The 18,064-nt window shown below is 45.0% G+C and overlaps 1 long non-coding RNA gene and 1 other non-coding gene across 2 annotated transcripts in view; both read left to right on the top strand.

The window, feature by feature from the left end:
- LOC136310946 (uncharacterized) overlaps window positions 1–18,064 on the top strand; it is an 89,726-nt gene that overhangs the window by 26,509 nt on the left and 45,153 nt on the right. The gene's annotated exons all lie outside the window — the stretch shown is intronic.
- Window positions 9,580–9,703, top strand: LOC136311396 (small nucleolar RNA SNORA28). The gene has a single exon (XR_010726784.1). It is a non-coding gene; the product is annotated as a small nucleolar RNA SNORA28 (small nucleolar RNA).

The raw sequence follows: 18,064 nt of genomic DNA, 5'->3' as shown, positions 1-18,064 counted from the left end.
GACGAATCTTTAAAACATAACATTGAGCAAAAGAAAGTAGAAAAATTATTTTTCTATTTCTATGAAGGTTGAAAATGAACTCTACTGAACTATATGCATGAGGAGGCATAGTTCAGTGGTCAAAACAAATTACAGCAAGCATTGATAGCCACAAGTCAGGATGAGAGAAAGAGGGAGCCATGGTGTGACACGAGGCACACAGGGCTTCTGGGTGCTGGCAGTGATCTGTCTTCATCTGTGATGTGGTAGTGTTTTTACTTTATAACTGTGAGCTGCACATTTGCCTTGTGGAAAGGACACTGACCCCTGGTCAAGACATGAGATATTCTGATTAGTAGCATGCTTTGTGACCATGGCTCTGAGGCATCTGAGGGAGGTTTGTGCCAGCCTGTCAGCAATGTTTATTGATAACGATGATATTGGTATTTGCACCTGGTCCTGTGACAGCCCTCGAGGACTCTGTCTTTGGAGCTGGTTAGGCATCAACTGGACTCCATGCTCCCTAGTGCTGGCATGTTCTGCAGACAAGCCAGCGGTTCCTGATTGGACAGCGTTGGGTATGGTCTCTAGGGAGGGGAGACAACTGCAGTTCGCACCTTCCCTCCCCAGTTCCTTGCTGTAAGGCAGCCTTTGGCTGTGATGCACACCCTTATTCTAATGCTGTTGGTTTGTTACAGGTAGCAGTTTCTGTAAAACCCAGACAGCAAATATTGAGGGTTTGCAGGCGAAAGGCAATGTCCTCAATTCTTTGAGCAGCCATTCTTATTGAAGGGCTAATAGTCTTTTTTACAGTTTACATTTAAAATGTAAAAGGTGCTCTTAGTCTGGGACTATATCAAAACAGTTTAGCCCAACCCCTGCTGTGGTGTATCCTTTTCCTGCAAAACTGTACATGTGTAAGCATCATTATTGTGATGCTTAATTTTAGGTGTCAACTTTGAGACTGTTTTGGGATGTGTTCAACGTTTAGAACTGAACTTTGAGTAAAGCACGCCTTCCATAACGTGAGCGGGCCCCATTTAACCAGTTGAATAGAACAAACAGAGCATCCTCCCTAAGGAAAGGGGCATTCTCCAGCAGACAGCCCTCAGACCATCAGCTCTCCCGCGTCTCCAGCCTCCCGTCCTACACTGCAGACGTGGCCTCGCCTGCCTCCACATAGTGAAGCCCTTTCTGTATGTATATATATATATATATGTATATATATATATATATACACACACACACACACACACACACACACACACATACATACACACATCCTACTGGGTCTCTTTCTCTGCAGAACCCTGATTAATAGTCCTTTTAGGTCCTGTGACTCTTCCTTAGCAATTTAACCCTATCTTTTACCATGAGTGCCTGTTGTAATTGGAAAAGTAAAACCTCTTAATATAAAGTGCTTATTTTGTGCCTATGACGTTATCTAAATTACCTCATTTAACTTAAAAAAATCTTTGTCGGGTAGGTATAATTCATTATGCTATTATATATATGAGTAAACAGAGGCTTAGAGAGTACACGTAGCTGTCCGATTTCAGCGTGGGTAGAAGTTCCGAGGGAAATGGGGGACATTTCCAGCTGGGAGGGGAGGGGACAGTGTGGATAGAGATAGCCACTTCTGAGTCCCAAGAGGAACTGTGAAAGGCAGAGACAGACACGTGACTCTGGCAGCTTGGGGAAGGCCTCCAACCCTCGGGTAGGTGCTCCAGTACAGCCCAGGCTCCCCCTGGCAGGATGGCCCAGCCCTTGCAACAGCAGTCTAGCTCTGTCTTCTGGCACGGTGCCTTCCCCGTGGGCACCGGCAGATGGCAGCTCCAAGGAGGTGCTGCTCTCAGCCGAGAGAAGCTAGAGCTAGTAGCAGGCTCCCCCCCCCCCCCCCCAGTAAGTCAGATCATAGAGGAAAGGCTGGCGTCCAGCCAGTGTGGGGCCTTTCTAGAAAGAAGTCCCTTCTGGGATTGATGTCCTTTAGACTGGTCATTTCATTCTGGCTCTTGAGTAGGGAGTGGGGGCCCTGCACGCAGTGACCCCAGCCCCACTGGGGCCCGCATTGTGGCCTTGGTGTCTGTCTCTTCCAGAGCAGGCCTGCCACTCACGTTGCTGGGGCTGCCGGGAGGTTCGGGTGACCCTCACGTCACCAGCTGCAGAGCACAGAACCAGGACGGGAGGCGACTCCTCCCAGGGAAGTCCAGAGAAATTCAAGCCTGGGTCCTGGGGGAGGAGTTGAGGATAGAAGTTCCTCTCAAGCTGCTATTCTGGTTATGATCCAAATAATTTTGTAGATGGGAAAACTGAGGACCAAATTTATATCACTTTCTGGTCAGTGGCAGAACCGGTCACATTTTGGACATGGTGCCCTGTTCTTAGCTTCAAGAGCCCAGTGAGCTCTGGGAGGAAAGGGTCAAGTGCTGTGGGGCAGGACAGATTACATAGCACATGGAGCCCTTTAATGCAGTGAAAGAACCAAGCAAATGAAAGTATTTGTCACCCCTTAAGGGACAGCAAGTCATTCCAACGAGGCAGAGCCAGGTCAGAGTGGCTGTGGCATCACTTGTCCTCCCTTGTCCTCTCCAGAGGGTTCTGATGAATCACCACGTCTGGCCTCCCACGCTGAGCACCCTGGTGCAGGGGAACAGACCTTGGTGACATCCAGCAGTTGCTCAGGACAAAAGTTACCCAAGTGAGTTGGTCAGGTGCTAATGATGCAGAGCTTCCCCACAGGGAGAAAACGAGGACGGTTCCCACAGATCACTTCCTACCTCCTCCCTTCTCCAGAGAACCTTTTCACCTTCATCCCATTCTGCTACGTGTGCATCTCCTACCTAAGCCATTGTGCTGAAGTGAGCAGAAAACGGGACTCAGAGCCGTTCTTTTACCTTCTGTCTGTTGTAGGTGTTTTTCCTCTGGGTTCCTGGGGATTGTGTGCACTTCGCCTTGACTCGGCCCCATTTGTTCAAGGCTGGGGGGTCGTAGACCTATCTGGTTTTCTCCACTCCTTGAGGCTCACCAACATTTGCAGGATGCTGCCACCCCATGGTGGCAGTGGGAATGGCCTTTTGTGGGACTCCAAGTTTGGAGTCCTCAAATTACCATAAAAGGCTTTGAAAACAATATAAATTAAAAATATAAAACTTACAAACCAAGAGTGAACAAAATAGTGAGTCTTATAAGTTAAGCAGATGTGGTGAAGGCGCATTCATTCAATGTTTGGCTAATAAAAACAAAAGCTTAATATATGTTAAGATTTTTCTTTTCTTTTTTTAATTTTTTTTTCAGAGATGAGTTTTTTTTTCTTTTTTTAAAAATTTATTGGGTTGACTTGGTTCACCAAGTCATATAGCTTTCAAATGTACAACTTAATATAACACCATCTACACTCCACATTATGCCCCACCCCGCCCTAAGCAAAGTCTCTGACCACATTCGCCACCTTTGCCCTCCTCCCCTACCTCCACTCCCCTCCCCCTTTGGCTATTGCCACTCTCTTGTCTGTATATATACTATATATATATAGGCCCTGGCCGGCTAGCTCAGCAGTAGAGTGTCGGTCTGACATGTGGATGTCCCAGGTTCTATTCCTGGCCAGGGCACACAGAAAAAGCACCCATCTACTTCTCCACACCTCCCCCTTTCCTTTTTCTCTCTCTCTCTCTTCCCCTCCCACAGCCAAGGCTCCACTGGAGCAAAATGGGCCCGGGCGCTGAGGATGGCTCCTTGGCCTCCACCTCGGCACTAGAATGGCTCCCACTGCAACAGAGCAGCACCCCAGGTGGGCAGAGCATTGACCCCTGGTGGGCACGCCAGGTGGATCCCAGTCGGGTGCATGCAGGAGTCTGTCTCTGCCTCCCTGCTTCTCACTTTAGAAAAATACAAATACATACATATATATATATATATATATATATATGGAGAGAGAGAGATATAGAGAGATACCGTAGATAGATATAGATATAGACATAGATATAGATATAGACATAGGTATAGATATAGATATAGATATAGATATAGATATAGATATAGATATAGATATAGATATAGATATAGATATAGATAGATATATGTATGTATATATGTATGTATGTTTTTGGGCTAATCCCTTCACCTTCCCTCTGACAGCTGTCCATCTGTTCCCTGTGACTCTGCCTCTGTTTCTATTTTGTTCCTCAGCTTATTCTGTTCATTAGAGTCTACATCAGGGGTCCTCAAACTTTTTACACAGTGGGCCAGTCACTGTCCCTCAGACCGTTGGAGGGCCGGACTATAAAAAAAAACTATGAACAAATTCCTATGCACACTGTACATATCTTATTTTAAAGTAAAAAAACAAAACGGGAACAAATACAATATTTAAAATAAAGAACAAGTAAATTTAAATCAACAAACTGACCAATATTTCAATGGGAACTATGCTCCTCTCACTGACCACCAATGAAAGAGGTGCCCCTTCTGGAAGTGCGGCGGGGGCTGGATAAATGGCCTCAGGGGGCCGCATGTGGCCCGCGGGCCGTAGTTTGGGGACCCCTGGTCTACATATAAGTGAGATCATACGGTGTTTGTCTTTCTCTGCCTGGCTTACCTCACTTAGCATAATAATTTCCAGGTTCATCCATTGCTGTCGTAAAAGGTAAGGTTTCCTTCTTTTTTATGTCCTCATAGTATTCCATTGTGTAATGTGTACCACCACTTTTTTATTCAGTCATCCACTGTTGGACACTTGGGTTGTTTCCATATATTGGCTATTGTAAATAATGCTGCAATGAACATAGGAGTGCATATCTTCTTTTGAATTAGTGTTTTGGGATTCTTAGGATATGTTCCCAGAAATGGGATAGCTGGAACATAAGGCGGTTCCATTTTTAATTTTTTGAAGCTACTCCACAGACTTTTCTGCAGTGGCTGCCTCAGTCTGCACTCCCACCAGCAGTGCAGCGGGGTTCCTTTTTCTCCACACCCTCCGCAGCACTTGTTTTGTGTTGATTTGTTGATGATAGCTATTCTGACAGGTGTGAGGTGATGATATGTCATTGTGGTTTTAATGTGCTTTTCTCTGATGATTAGTGACATTGTGCATTTTTTCATATGCCTGTTGGCCATCTGTATGTCCTCTTTGGAGAAGTGTCTGTTCAGGTCCTTTGCCCATTTTTTTAATTGGATTGTTTATCTTGCTTGTGTTGAGTTTTATAAGTTCTTTATAAATTTTTCTTACTGACCCCTTATCAGATATATTGGGAATCTGTTCTCCCATATTGTGGGTTGTCTTTTCGTTCTGCTGATGGTGTCATTTGCTGTGCAAAAGCCTTTTAGTTTGATGTAGTCCCATTTGTTCTTGTTTTTCCTTTGTATCACTTGCCTGAGGAGAGAGAAGCAAAAATATTGTTTTGAGAGACGTCTGAGATTCTACTGCTTATGTTTTCTTCTAGGATTTTTATGATTTTCTGATTGACATTTAGGTCTTTTATCCATTTTTGAATTTAGTTTGTGTATAATATAAGTTGGTGGTCTGGTTTCTTTCTTTCTTTCTTTTTTTTTTTTTGCATATACCTGTCCAATTTTCCAAACAATATTTATTAACACAGAGACTGTCTTTACTCCATTGTATACTATTGCCTCCTTTGTCAAATATTAACTTACCATAAAGGTGTGGGTTTGTTTCTGGGTTCTCTTCTCTGTTCCACTGATGTATATGCCTGTTTTAATGCCAGTACCAGGCAGTTTTCATTACAGTGGCCTTGCAGTATAGCTTGATGACAGGTAGCATGGTACCTCCCATTTTGTTCTTCATTTTCAAGATTGCTATTCAGGTTCTTTTTTGGTTCCATATAAATTTTGGAATATTTGTTCTAGATCTGTGAAGTATGTCCATTGGTATTTTAATAGGAATTGCATTGACTCTATAGATCGCTTTGGGTAGTATGGACATTTTAATGATGTTAAATTCTTCCTATCCATAAACACAGTGTATGCTTCCACTTGTATGTATCTTCCTCGATGTCTTTTTTCAGTGTCCTATAATTTTCTGAGTATAAGTCTTTTACATCTTTGGTTAAATTTATTTCTAGGTACTTTATTTTTTTGCAGTAGTAAATGGGGTTGTTTCCTAAATTTCTCTGATATTTCATTATTGGTATATAAAAATGCCACTGGTTTCTGAATATTAATTTTGTATCCTACTTTGCCAAATTCATTTATTAGGTCTCATACTCTTTGGTGGAGACTTTAGGTTTTTCTATGTACATTATCATATGGGCAGCAAATTCCAATTTGGATGCCTTTTACTTCTTCTTGTCTAGTTGCTGTTGCTAGAACTTCCAGTATTATGTTGAATAAGAGTGGTGAAAGGAGACACCCTTGTCTTGCGCCTGATCTACTACGACGTGTGAATCAGCCAAGCCATCCTCAGTGCCCAGAGCAGACACTCGAACCAGTCGAGCCACTGGCTGTGGAAGGAGGAGAAAAGCAGATGGTCGCTTCTCACATGTGCCCTGACCAGGGATTGAACCTGGGACGTCTGCATGCTGGTGTTAAAATCTCCTGTTATGACTGTATTGCTATTTCTCTCTCCCTTTAGGTCCATCAAAATCTGCTTTATGTATTTATGTGACCCTATATTGGGTGCATAAATGTTTACAATGCTTATATCTTCCTGGTGGATTGACCCCTTTATTAAGTAGTGACCATCTTTGTCTCCTAGTGTAGTCTTTGTTTTAAAGACTGTTTTGTCAGATATAAGTATTGCTACCCCGGATTTTTTCTTCATTTCTGTTTACATGGAATATCGTTTTCTATCCCTTCACTTTCAGTCTGTGTGTATATTTTGCTCTGAGCTTAATCCATCAGCCACTGCTGGATACTCCAACCTATCCCCCACCCCCAGGGCGAGCAGTAGGTTCAGGTCGAGTGGGGCTGGCAGTCCCCTCTACAGAGGTTCTTCCAGCTGAGCAGCCCCTGGTTCAGTGGAGGAAATTGAGAGAGTCTCTCACTGGGGCTGTTAGTGGCCCATCCCACAGAGGGGCTCAGCCCTTCTCCGCTCCCCTGCAATAGTCTCCAAGGAACTCTGCATGTTTGAGCTCTAAGCCTCTTGCCTTTCCCCCTGTAGAACTGAGCCCAGTGGGGCAGGGTGTCCAGGGTTCCACAGGGCTAGTCCAAACCGCTGCCCTTTGGGGGTGATGCCTGCAGTCCTGTAGAAAGGGGTGGGACACTTCTTTGCGTTCCTCAGGTATCTTGGTCTGAACTCGCAGGGGAGGCAGGAGTCACCACCCTCACTGTGCAGTTTCCACACACCCCTGCACCCTCCCATCTGGCTCCACACCAAAGCTTCCCCAGGGTGACAGGCTTGCAACATCCTTGCTCTCTGCTGGTCACTCTGACCTCTAAGCTCTCCATCACCGAGGCCAGATCCTAAAGAAGTCTTGGCTCTCTGTGCAGTTTTCTGCTTTCTTTTTTATTTTATTTTTATTTTTATTTTATTTTTGCTACAGAGACAGAGAGAGGGACAGACAAGAAGAGAGAGAGGTGAGAAGCATCAAATCTTCATTGCGACACCTTAGTTGTTCATTGACTGCTTTCTCATATATGTGCCTTGACCAGGGGGTGGGGAGGATACAGCAGAGCGAGTGACCCCTGGCTCAAGCCAGCTACTATGGGATCATGTCTATGATCCCGCGCTCAAGCCGGCGACCTCAGGGTTTCAAACCTGGGTCCTCTGTGTTCCAGTAGGAAGCTCTATCCACTGGGCCACCGCCTGGTCAGGCAAAGTGAATTCAGACTTTTTAAAAAAGACTTTGTTCAGTTTTTAGAGAGGAAAGAGAAAGAGAGAGGAGCAGGAAGCATCAGCTCCCCACATGTGCCTTGACCAGGCAAGCCCGGGGCCTTGAACCAGGTACCTCAGTGTTCCAGGTCGATGCTCTAACCCACTGCGCCACCACAGGTCGGGCAGTTTTCTGCTTTCTCAGTGCTCCACGCACTCACTGTGGGCAAGGCTGGTCCTAAAGCTCTGACTCTGCAGGCACTCTGCTCTCCCAGCTCACTGTACTCTTTTGTTTAAGGCCCCGCCAGCTTTCCCCCTTTGGGGATGGTGCGTGCCAGCCTGTAGACAGGGCGCTGGGATAGCTTCCCTTCCCGGGGAATAATGCAGCTGTGCTCACCACCCCTGCTCCCAAACAGAAGCTTCTCTGGAGACAGCTGTGCACTGGGGGGGAGGGAGACTGGCCCTGTTTTCAAGGTCCCACAGATTAGACATTGTCTCTGCCTAAACCTTCCCCAGAAAAAGGGCACCTCTGTTGCCTGACCTGTGGTGGCGCAGTGGATAAAGCATCAACCTGGAAACACTGAGGTCGCCGGTTCAAAACCCTGGCTTGCCTGGTCAAGGCACATATGGCAGTTGATGCTTCCAGCTCCTCCCCCTTCTCTCTCTCTCTCTCTCTCTCTCTCTCTCTCTCTCTCTCTTTCTCTCTCTCTTCCCCCTAAAATGAATAAATAAATAAATAAAAATTAAAAAAAAAAGAAACTTAAAAAAAAAAAAAAGGGCACCACCGAAGACACTGCTAGGACTGCGCACGGCAGAGTGGCCTCGCCGGCGGCTGCGATGGGATGTGCACTCCCCCAGCTGAGGCAGTGGGAGTGCTGCTGCTTCTTAAGTTAGCGTCTCGGACTCTCATTTTCACCTCCAGGTGCTATGTGCGCTCCGCTCCCCATCCCTGTTGTTCTGGGTTGGGGATCCTTGCGTGGGTTTGAGACCCCCCAGCCTCCTGGGGGGAGGGAGCTCCTCAGACATGATATCCCTCTAGATTTGCAGCCACTGCTTGTGGGTGCAGGGGTTAGCCCATTCCCTGGCTCTGCTCTCACCAGTCTCTGAGGCTCGGTCTGGCTTATTCTGTAAACCTTTGGTTATCATTTTTCAGTTCAGCTATCTTTCAGTTGGTAATTCCAGTTAAATGCTTGATGTTTTATCTGTGAATCAGGTTTGGGGCCAGGAGCAGGTAAGTACAGTGTTCCCCTACTCTGCTGCCATCTTGGAATCTCCTTTCCTTCTTCCTTTTGTTAAAATGTTACTTGGTTATCATGTTTAAAAAGGAAATTGTAAGAACATAGTCTGTCTTATGATCTGAAGAGTCAGATGTCCTTGATTGAGTGAAACATGTCTTTTTAAAACAATGCATTTGGGCCCTGGCTGGGTAGCTCAATTGGTTAGAGTGTGCAGGTTTGATCCCCAGTCAGGACGCACACAATAATCAACCAGTGAGTGCACAAATAAGTGTAACAACAAATCCATGTTTCTCTTTCCCTCTCTCAGTTGGAGAGACTCAGAGAAACAGAATCAAAGAGAAAGATTCATATAGAAAGCATCAGAAAAAGAATGACTCAAAGAAGGAGAGACTCGGAGACAGAGAGGCTCAGAGAAGGAGAGTCACAAAGAGAGAGAATTAGAAGAACTCAGTGGGGGAGACTGAGGGAGAAAGACTTGGAATGAGAGGCTCTAAGGGAGAAAGACTCCAAGGGAGGCGCAGATAGTGACTCACAGGGAGCCCTGCAAGCTGACTGTTCGTCTCTCAAATTGCTGGTGATTTAAAGTGCTCGTGTTGCAAGCAACACTCTGTGGCAGATGCAAAACTGTCTGACACAATTTGAGCTTGCTATACTAACAAAGTCTAACCTATTCGGGTACTCTCTCCTCCATGAGACAAACCTTTATATAGACTTAGACGATGTTAAAAAATAATAATAATAAATAAATAAAGTGCTCATATGTCAAGGTACCACTGTAATTGGCAAAATGTGAGTATGGACTGTGTGCTAGGTAACAGTGCTGCAAATGTTACATTTCCTGATAGTGATCATTACTGCTGGTTCTGTAAGAAAAAGTGCCTGTTATTACGAAATAAACATGAAAATAGTTGGGGGTAAATCAGCATAATGTCTGCAGCAAAGAGTTTAAACATTAACAATGTCCATACAGAGAAGGAAAGTGAGTAATGAATGAAATAGGGAAACTAGTCTGTTTTTGTGAATTTTACTGTTAATTTTAACATTATAATGTCAATTAATGTTAATTTTCAGTGAAGCCACAAGTAGAAGGACTTAGTTAGTGCTATTCTGGTACTTTTTCCATCAAATTGAAGTCTTATCAAAATAGTTTTTAACCAAAGGAAAACAAAAAATAAGTGAATGTATGCATGAGCACAGGACAGCTAAGTCTATATGAGATCTTAAAATTAACCTAATAAAAAGGCACATTTCATGAGAATTAAAATTTTAATGTCTCAAGAAAGAACTGAATCAGTGGACGCCATGTTACTTCCAAGGATGGGAAGAATTGCCTCAAAATGATGCCAGTCCCGCTCACCCAACTGGAATCTAAAAGCCCTTTCAGATGCACTTGGCTGTTGCACACCTTCCCTGACCTGCATGCCCAGCACACCACGGAGCTCCTGATGCTGCCGAAGACAGCAGGTCCCAGCCAGGAGCTGCAGAAATTCTCAGGAAAATACCAGCAAACCAAATTCAGCAGAAATTCTCAGGAAAATACCAGCAAACCAAATTCAGCTACGTATTACAAGGATTGTGCAACATGATCAAATGCAATTCATTGCTGTGGGGTAAGAATGCTTCAAAATGTACAAATCAACAATGTGATCACATTAATCAACTAGAAAATTAAAAGTCATATGATCATCTCCTTAGATGCCAGAAAAAACATTGAAAAAAATTAAACATTCATGTTTGCTTTTTTAAAAAAGAAAAGGAACCTGAACAGGCAGCGGCGCAGTGGATAGAGTGTCGGACTGGGATGCGGAAGACCCAGGTTTGAGACCCTGAGGTCGCCAGCTTGAGCACGGGCTTATCTGGTTTGAGCAAAAAGCTCACCAGCTTGAGCCCAACGTCGCTGGCTCAAGCAAGGGGTTACTTGGTCTGCTGAAGGCCCGCGGTCAAGGCACATTTAAAAAAAAAAGAAAAGGAACCTCTCAACAAATTAGGTACAGGAATGCATCTCAACATAATACAGGCCATCTATGAAAAGCCCTGGCTAACATCATACTCAGTGATAAAATGTTGAAAACGTCTCCTCCAAAATCAGGAAAAAGACAAGGTTTCCACAGTCACCACTCCTATACAACCTACTACTGGGAGTCCTAGCCAAGCACTTAGGTAAGAGAAAGAAGTGAAAGCCATCAGAAATGGAAAGGCAGGGAGTGATGTCAGAGGAATGGCAGCATAAGACATCGCCTTGGTCTCTCTCCTTGAAATTTCAACAATTTGAACAGCTATAATTCAACAAAGGATTCCCTGCTTAATACACAAACACATGTCAGAGATCTGTGCATTGAAACATATGAAGGTGGGCAAGTAGAAGCATACCGGGTAGGTGAGAAGGGACAGAAGTGCTAGGGACGTAGCCCAGAACTTGCAGCTGGGAACTCAGTGCAGGTCTCGGCCCAGAGAGGAGAGGAACCAGGTTGCTGCTGGTACTCCCCTCGCCTGGGATGCACAGAGATATACAGTGAGCATTCCTGCCGGGTGGTCAGTACATGCTGCAGTTGAAGCCAGTGATCTGGACAGGGACAAGCCACAGGGGTGCAGCCACAGTTGTCTGGCAATCGCCATTCCAGATAGAGAAAGCAAGCCAAGGAGTCTGGCCCCCTCCCTTCATTCTCCCAGAGCTACCAGGGGCTCCAGAAGGAGCTGTAGCAGTTGAGGGTTGGGTTACAAAGCACATTATCTGCAAAGAACTTGTACCACTGAAATATTCTTTTCCCTGAGCAATAAGCACACTCTGTGACTCATCTCTGGGTCAGGTGGAGATACAGAGGGGAGGCTGCTGAGATTTGCGTCAGTTACTGGGAGAACAAAGCAACAAAATCAATGGTCAGGCCCTGGCCAGTTGGCTCAGTGGTAGAACGTTGGCCCGGCATGTGAAAGTCCTGGGTTCGTTTCCAGGCCAGAGCACACAGAAGAAGCGCCCACCTGCTTCTCCACCCCTCCCCCACTCCTTCCTTTCTCTCTCTCTCTTCCCCTCCTGCAGCCAAGGCTACATGGGAGCAAAGTTGGCCCAGGTGCTAAGGATGGCTCTATGGCCTCCGCTTCAGGCACTAGAATGGCTCCAGCTGCAAGGAAGCAACTCCCCAGATGGGCAGAGCATCACCCCCTAGTGGGCATGGTGGGTGGATCCCGGTTGGGCGCATGCGGGAGTCTGTCTGACTGCCTCCCCGCTTCTCACTTTGGAAAAAATACAAAAAAAACCAAATAAATAATGGTTAGGTCAGCTCATCCCACCCCACACATTGCAGCTGCACTGTCAGCAGCATCCAGCTGCAGGGGACAGCCCTAGGATTTCACAGATTTGAGACCCACTGCCCACCACATTCCCCCACAGCATTGATCTCGTCAGGTCCTTTGCCCATTTTTATGTTTGATTATTTGTATTTTTGCTATGGAGTATATGATTTCCTTATGCATTTTGGATAGTAACCCCTAACGGTTACCCAGTGTGTGGTTTGCAGATACTCTCTCCCTCTCCATAGGATGCCTTTTCACTTTGTTGATGGTTTACTATGCTGAGTAGAAGCATAGTAAAATGGCCAACAGATACATAACAAGGAGCTAAACGTCAGTCATTAGGTAATTACAACTCAAAATCCCAGTGACATGTCCCCTCACACCTAACACTCCTCAAAAGATTAAAACTTGAACTACCACATGACCTAGCAATTCTACTTCAGGGTATTTATCTGAACAAAACAAAATTACCATCCTGAATTTATATATGCACTCTATGTTCATTCCAGCATTACTTACAATAGCCAAGACATTGAAACAACCTGCAGATGAATGGATAAACAAAATGTGATACACACACACACACACACACACACACACACACACACACAGAAAAACAATAGCATATTATTCAGCCATGAAAAATAAGGAAATCCTACCATTGGTAACAACATGGAAGGCCCTTGAGAGTAATAAGTCAGATAAGGAAAAACAGTATGTGGTCTCAGTTATATGTGAACCTAGAATAATTTAAAATCAAACTCGTAGAAACAGAGTAGATTGGTGTTTGCCAAGGGATAGAAGTGGGTAAATAGGTGATTGTGACTAAAGGGTGCAAACTTCCATTATCATTAATTCTGGGGACCTAATGTACATCATGGTGGTTAAATTGTATACTTGACAGTTTCTATGTAGATCTTAAATGCTTTTTTTAAAGCTGAATTAAGAGAGAGAGGATGGAAGGGAGAGAGGAAGAAAGGGAGGGGAAAAGGAGGGAGAGAGAGAAAAACATAAATTTGTTGTTCCACTTATTTCTGCACTCACTGTTGATTCTTGTACGTGCCCTGACTGGGGATCGAATCTGCAACCTTGGTGTATAGGGACAATGCTCTAACCAACTGAGCTACCTGGCCAGGACTCGTCTAAAATATTTTTTAACACACACACACAGACACACACACATATATGATAATTATATCAGGTGATGGATGTGTTAACCATCCTTATTGGGTTATTAATATTGTAATATACATGTATACCATGTTGTACACCTTAAATTTTACAATGTTTTATGTCAGTTTTATCTCAATAAAGCTGGGGGGAGAAAAGTGCCAGGACTGATTCTGAGTGGGCAGCCTTATGTCACATTACTATCCCTCAGCCAATCACTGGGGCCAGAGGGATGGAATTATTGTGAGGCCTGGACGACCTGCCCCTGGAGCTAGGGTTCCTAGTACTGATTCACTTGAATCAAGTGGATGAAGCAGAGGTGAGGTGATGTATCAGGAAAATATGGGGACAGTCATCTAAATACTGAAAGGACACAACTGATGCCCCTCTCAGGGAGAGGGGTCTCCCTCAGAGACCATGTGGCAGGAGCATGACTCAGTGCAAATCCACAGCCTGAGGGCCTCTTTTCCAGGGTGACCTGAGCTGGACGTCTGAGGATGGGAGAAGAAAGTCCAGCCTGGCACACAGAGGGCCCCTGTCCTCCATCACTAAAGCCCTGCAGTGGGGGCTGTCCCTCAGCTCTGCCAGAGCCCCGTGGGGTGAGAACAGAGCTGACCCTTGTGACTTAGTCCTGCCTTGGGGCTGCATCCTGGGCTGGGCTTTCTTCCTCTGCCCTTAGGGGAGGTAGACACAGGGCCCTGGTTGTCTAAGGAAGAGGAGGCAGGAACCTGCCATGCTGTCACAGTGGACTGGGTCTGCCCCTTCTCCTCCTCCCCACCACCCTCAGGATGGCCAGGTCCCTCCTTGGGGATGGACACTGCTCCTCAACCCCTCCTTGGGGGTGTGGGAGATGAGGTCAGGCCTCCCCTGAACTGGAAGGGCCCTGAGGACACCATTCACTTTCATTGCTGAACGATATCCCATAGTGCGAACACATCACCAATATTTGTCTATTTGACCCTTCCTGCACATTTGAGCGGTGCCCAGTTTGCCACATGAATGGTGCTGCTGGGAGCACCAAGTGCACATTGTCTGGTGCCACATGGACACACATCTGCATGCGGTGCAGACACCTAGGAGCGAGGCTGCCAGTTTCCCAAGTGGTTGTATAAACCTGCTTTCCACCATCAGTGTGGAAAAAGTTCCAGAGTCTCTACAATCCCCCAGGGAGTTCTACAGGGATGAGAACCACAGCTCTGTGCTGTGCTCAGGGGCACACACACGTGTATTACCTAAAGAAAACCACACAGGACACGTGGCCCAGGTCTGTGCACGCAGCGTCACCCTGTGTCCCACTCTCCCTCCGGGTCTTCCCTCCAGGCAGCTGCCAGGGCTCTGCTCCATCTGTCAGCTCAAGGGCCACCGGATTGGGGGGAGGGGCTTGGAGGGGAGGGGCTGTGGACAGCCTCAGGATCTCTGCCTGCAGGTCCCATTCATTCTCTGGTCTCCCCACAACCACTGCTTACTCCCCCTTCTTTACCTGGCTTCAGTGGTAAGGAGGAGGCAAGCTCAGGATTGCCCCCCATGTGAACAGGAAGGTATGGGTCCAGGACATGTGGTCGGATGGGGTGCACTGTGGGAGGGCTGGGTCGCTTTGGGTCTATTTCTAGTGCCGGCCTCAGGTCTGCAGACTGGAGCATGAAATGAAGCTGTTTTCTTTTATTATTGATTTTAATTTATTGTGTTTACATAGATTCTAGTGTCCCACCAAATACATCCCTCCCACCCTCGTGTTCCCCTTAACATCTCTCTTGTCCCCCTTGCGACAACACCCTCCCCCCTTCCTTTCAAAACTTGCTTTTCTGCTCTCTATAACGCCATGTTATGTATATATAATTTCACCAGTCTCTTTCCCTTCTCCGATCCCATCCTCTCATCCCCTTTCCCTCTGTCCACTTTCTCTCTGGTCCCTTTGATCCCGCCTCTGTCTCTATTCCGTTCCTCAGTTCACATTGTTCATTGGATTCTTCAAATGAGTGAGGTCATATGATATTTTTCTTTCTCTGCCTGGTTTATTTCACTTAACATAATAGTTTCCAGGTCCATCCATGTTGTTGCAAAAGGTAAGATTTCCTTCTTTTTCATGGCCCCATAGTATTCCATTGTGTATATGTACCACTGCTTTTTAATCCACTCGTCCACTGACAAACACTTGGGCTGTTTCCAGATCTTGGCTATTGTAAGCAATGCTGCCATAAACATGGGGGTGCATTTCTTCTTTTGAATCAGTGATGTGGTGTTCTTGGGATATATTCCTAAAAGTGGGATGGCTGGGTCAAAAGGCAGTTCCACTTTTAATTTTTTGAGGAATCTCCATACTGTTTTCCACAGTGGCTGCACCAGTCTGCATTCCCACCAGCAGTGCAGGAGGGTTCCCTTTTCTCCACATCCTTGCCAGCACTTACTCTGTGTTGTTTTAATGAGCACCATTCTGACTGGTGTGAGGTGATACTCATTGTGATTTTAATTTGCATTTCTCTAATGATTAGTGATGTTGAACATTTTTTCATCTATTGGCCATCTGTATGTCCTCTTTGGAGAAGTGTCTATTCATTTATTTTGCCCATTTTTTTATTGGATTGTTCATCTTCCTGATGTTGAGTTTTACAAGTTCTTTATAAATTTTGGTTATTAACCCCTTATCAGACATATTGTCGAATATGTTCTCCCATTGTGTGGTTTGTCTTTTTTATTGTTCATATTGTCTTTAGCTATGCAAAAGCTTTTTAGTTTGATATAGTCCCATTTGTTTATCCTGTCTTTTATTTCACTTGCCCGTGGAGATAAATCGGCAAATATATTGCTGCAAGAGATGTTGGAGAGCTTATTGCCTATGTTTTCCTCTAGGATGCTTATGGTTTCATGACTTACATTTAAGTCTTTTATCCATTTTGAGTTTATTTTTGTGAATGGTGTTAGTTGGTGGTCTAGTTTCATTATTTTGCAGGTAGCTGTCAAATGTTCCCAACACCATTTGTTAAAGAGACTGTCTTTACTCCATTGTATGCTCTTACCTCCTTTGGCAAAGAACAATTGTCCATAAAGGTGTGGGTTTATTTCTGGGTTCTCTGTTCTATTCCATTGATCTATATGCCTATTCTCATGCCAGTACCAAGCTGTTTTGAGTACAATGGCCTTGTAGTATAACTTGGTATCAGGAAGTGTGATACCATCCACTTTATTCTTCTTTTTCAAGATTGCTGAGGCTATTTGTGTTCTTTTTTGGTTCCATATAAATTTTTGGAATATTTGTTCTATATCTTTAAAGTATGTCATTGGTATTTTAATAGAAATTGCATTGAATTTATAAATTGCTTTGGGTAATACAGACATTTTAATGTTTATTCTTCCTATCCATGAACACGGTATATGCTTCCACTTGTTTGTATCTTCCTTGATATCTTTTATCAATCTTTTATAATTTTCTGAGTACAAGTCTTTAACCTCCCTGGTTAAATTTACTCCTAGGTACTTTATTTTTGTTGTTGTTGCAATATTGAAGAGGATTGTTTCCTTAATTTCTCTTTCAGACAGTTCATTGTAGGTGTATAAAAATGCCTCTGATTTTTTTGTGTGTGTATTTTTCTGAAGTTGGAAACGGGGAGGCAGTTAGACAGACTCCCGAATGCACCCGACTGGGATCCACCCAGCATGCCCATCAGGGGGCGATGCTCTGCCCATCTGGGGCATCGCTATGTTGCAACCAGAGCCATTCTAGTGCCTGAGGCGGAGGCCATAGAGAAGGGGTCCCCAAACTACGGCCCGTGGGCCACATGCGGCCCCCTGAGGCCATTTAGCCGGCCCCCGCCGCACTTCCGGAAGGGGCACCTCTTTCATTGGTGGTCAGTGAGAGGAGCATAGTTCCCATTGAAATACTGGTCAGTTTGTTGATTTAAATTTACTTGTTCTTTATTTTAAATATTGTATTTGTTCCCATTTTGTTTTTTACTTTAAAATATGTTCAGTGTGCATAGGGATTTGTTCATAGTTTTTTTTTTTATAGTCCGGCCCTCCAACGGTCTGAGGGACAGTGAACTAGCCCCCTGTGTAAAAAGTTTGGGGACCCCTGCCATAGAGCCATCCTCAGCGCCCAGGCCAACTTTGCTCCAATGGAGCCTTGGCTGCGGGAGGGGAAGGGAGAGACAGAAAGGAAGGAGAGGGGCAGGGGTGGAGAAGTAGATGGGTGCTTCTCCGGTGTGCCCTGGCCAGGAATCGAACCCGGGACTCCTGCACGCCAGGCTGACGCTCTACCACTGAGCCAACCAGCCAGAGCGTCTCTGATTTTTTAATATTAATTTTATATCCTGCCACCTTGCTGAATTCATTTATCAGTTTCAGTAGTTTTTTGACTGAGACTTTAGGGTTTTCTATATGCAATATCATATCATCTGCAAATAATGATAGTTTTACTTCTTCTTTTTTAATTTGGATGCCTTTTATTTCTCCTTCTTGTCTGATTGCTGTGGCTAGGACTTCCAGAACTATGTTGAATAAGAGTGGTGAAAAGGGGCACACCTGCCTTGTTCCTGTTCTTGAGGGGATTCCTTTTAATTTTTGTCCATTGAGTATGATGTTGGCTGTGGGTTTGTCATAGATGGCCTTTATCACATTGAGGTATGTTCCC

This window comes from Saccopteryx bilineata, chromosome 7 (genome assembly GCF_036850765.1).
Source record: "Saccopteryx bilineata isolate mSacBil1 chromosome 7, mSacBil1_pri_phased_curated, whole genome shotgun sequence".
NCBI lineage: Eukaryota > Metazoa > Chordata > Mammalia > Chiroptera > Emballonuridae > Saccopteryx > Saccopteryx bilineata.
Note: the sequence above shows the minus strand (reverse complement) of the source record. Positions and strands in the feature narration are given on the sequence as shown.